Genomic DNA, 3,431 nt, shown 5'->3' on the forward strand with positions numbered 1-3,431 from the left:
AGCCAACACATTCCCTTAAACCAAAACCTAATCCAGAGCAAGGCCCTAACTCTCTTCAATTCCATGAAGTCTAAGAGAGGTGGGAAAACTGCAGAAGAAATGTGTGAAACTAGCTGAGGTTGGTTCATGAGGTTTTAGGAAAAAAAGCCATTTCCATAACCTAAAAGTACAAGGTAAAGTGGCCAGTGCTGATGTAGAAGCTGCAGCAAATTATCCAGATTTATCTAAGATAATCGATGAAGATGACTACACTAAAGAACAGATTTTCAGTGTAGATGAAACAGCCTTCTATTTGAAGCAGATGCAATCTAGGAATTTCATAGCTAGAGAGGAGAAGCCAATGTCTGGCTTCAAAACTTCAAAACATAGCCTGACTCTCTTTTTACAGGCTAAGCACCTGGTGACATTAAGTTGGAGCCAATGCTCTTTTGCCATTTTAAAAATCCTAGGGCCCTTAAGAATTTATCATGCTCATTAGTGTATAGCCTACTATTGTTCCTGGTCCATTTATAAGCCCTCTCTTGTTTTATTGAGTTACTATTTTTTTTTTACCCCCATCGCCATCCCTACTTAGCCTTTCAAGAGCAACCATTTTAAGAGGTTTAATATATACTCTTTTATTTGTATGTGTTTTCATCAAGCTATCATTATATAAAGACATTGTGCTTTGGAACACATTTTGTCTTTTCCTTTTTCATTCAATATTATGTTTTTTGCAGCATTATTACATTTCAGTGTGTGTAACTAGTCTGCCACTTCCAATGGCTGCATCTTACTCTCAATCCACTATTTACACCACAACCTGAGTAATCTTTAAAAATGCAGATCTGATCATGTCATGCAGCTAATATCTGTGGGTGATTTTTCATTTGACTTAGGATATATTCAAAACCTCTTACCATGTCCGTAAGTCCTTGCAGGATTTGGGCAGTGTCTGGTTAGTAAGTGTCATCCTTTGCCTTCTTCCGTTTGGTGTCTGCGTTTCAACTAGACTGGCCTGAACTTCGTCACATCTGTTACACTTCCACTTTTGTTACTTACGCCCAGCAATCTTTCTTCCTTCAAGTATCAGTCTAAATTTTGCTTCCTCAGATAAGTATTCCATGACTGGCCATTTAAATCAGAAGCTCAAGGTTTCAAAATTCTTTAACATTATTTACTTTTGGTTACACTTTACATAATTTTTACTTACATTTGTTTATGTGTTTAATTATTTAATATTTGTCTTACCCACTACCATGTCAGTTCCACAAAGGCTGGGGCCAGGTTTATTTGTTCCTCATTCAATTTTGTTTCTACCTATGGGAAGCCCACAATAAAAAAGTGTTCAATGATTTACATGGGAGAAGTGACTTAACCAAGGTCATAAAACCAGTTAAAGTCAAATCTAGGCAAGAACTCAGCATCTTTCCTCTTCTGGTACTTGGCATTCTTTGAACGTATTGCCATTCCGTATTCTTATGTCCATTCCAGCTCTTTACACATAATAGGTGCTCAATAACTACTTCAGGAAAACATAAAATAAAGAAATTGTGGATTATATAGCTTTATATCTATATCAAAGAGCTACTGGCTATTATGTGAAGTATCCAGATCTTTAAATTTATTGGTAAAATAGTTGTCATTGATATTCTTGTTAAGTTTGTACGTAGACATTACATTTTCTTTACATTTTTAGCAGGTTGAAGACTGCTTCCTCTGATGTCATAAAGTCAGAGAGACACATTGAGAATGTCTGTTAAAATGTGTCTGTCAAAAATGTGTAGAAAATGTGTGTCTGTTAAAATGTGTAGAAAATTCTGTTACAATGTGTAGCAGGCTAAGTTTCAAACTGAAACTGAATGGAGAGAATCAATCTATGCATGTTCAGTTTGTGCTCATTTTAATAAGGAAAGAAACTAATGACCTCTTAAAAGAGGATGGATGGATTCACGTTTTTAAGAATATTTCCGTTATCTCAGGAGAACTAGAATAATAACCTAATCCTTCTTTCTAACTTGGTCTCTGCCTGAGCAGGTTTTATCAATGGACCTGTCACAATACTGAAATTGGGAGCTCTTGCTATGTTGTTCCGTAAATCTAATTACCTTGACTTGAATCCCTGCCATTTCAGCAAACAAACAAACAAACAAACAAGTTTTTAAAGAAGGTATCAAATAGCATTTTTAAATTTAATTTTTAGTGGTATCAGGGAAATTGCTATGTGTTCACCAAGTGATAGAAATCTGTATTACTCATTGAATCTATGCCTTGAAAACTAGAAAGGATCTTTTTTCTGTTATCCTAAAAGAGTTAAATAACTTGGAAAGTAGTACTATTTTGACTGGTGGCAGTACTGGTAGATAAGTAAATAAAAAATATAGCCCCATTTCAGTGTGACTGAAGGTGGCAGATCAATGAGACCTTTGTCCCATTAGCCTGCCCTAGTATCCGATATTCCTCAAGCTGAGACTTAATTCTTATGGTTTCAGGTACTGTACTTACAAGATGCTCTCATTCACAAACTTCTATGAAATTTTCAGGGCTTACCCATTTATTAGTTATTTTAACTTCACATCATAACTCTGACATCCCAGAGAAGTTATTGTTACCCAATGATAGAAAAGAAAACTGAATCTCAACAAAATTACATAATTTGTTCAAGAAATTACAGCAAACACTCAGGCCTTCTGACTTGGGTCTAGAGCCTTTCACCAACATCAAGTAATACTAATGATATTTTACTGTAAGTATTTTAACTGGGGCTATTTTGAGTTCATTTCCATTATCTCATCTCTTCTTCCTTTCATACAATTTTTTTTCGGAATCTTCTTGTTTATGTTGTTTTATAAGCATCCCTCCCACCAGGGGCTGGCTTTGTTTTGTATGATTTATTTCTATTGGCTCCATCATGAGTTCTCAGGACACTTGGAAGATCCTGTTGTAAAGCTCTAAAGCTGTTGACAGTCTTTGTCTGTTGGGATTCGAAAAATAAAGAAGTCAACATTAGGTAAGATAAGAATAAAATTAAAGAAGAAAAAAGAGTAGGTGGAGCCTTTGCCTCTGACCTCTGGGTAGTTTTAAAGATGAGTTCAAGGGTAGAGTTGCAGCTGCAGATATGAAGCAGAGAGGTGGCAACTAAAGGGAGAGAGTGAAATGTAAATTTGCATTAGTTGACTTTTTTTAGTGACAGTGGCAATACCCCAATATAGTAGTCTCAGATAAAACAGGAAATTCACTGGATCGTATTACAAGATGGGAAACCAGAGTGGGTTAGAGTAAATGGAAGCTGGCATAGGGACAGCTGTGGCCAGGGACTTAAATGGCAGTGAGAGGTGACAACGTGCTGGCGGCCTTCACTCGCTCTCAGCGTCTCCTCAGCCTCGGCATCCGCTCTGGCCACACTTGAGGAGCCCTTCAGCCCGTCACTGCACTGTAGGAGCCTCTCTCTC

The sequence above is a fragment of the Mandrillus leucophaeus genome, unplaced genomic scaffold (assembly GCF_000951045.1).
Source record: "Mandrillus leucophaeus isolate KB7577 unplaced genomic scaffold, Mleu.le_1.0 Scaffold1304, whole genome shotgun sequence".
Lineage (NCBI taxonomy): Eukaryota > Metazoa > Chordata > Mammalia > Primates > Cercopithecidae > Mandrillus > Mandrillus leucophaeus.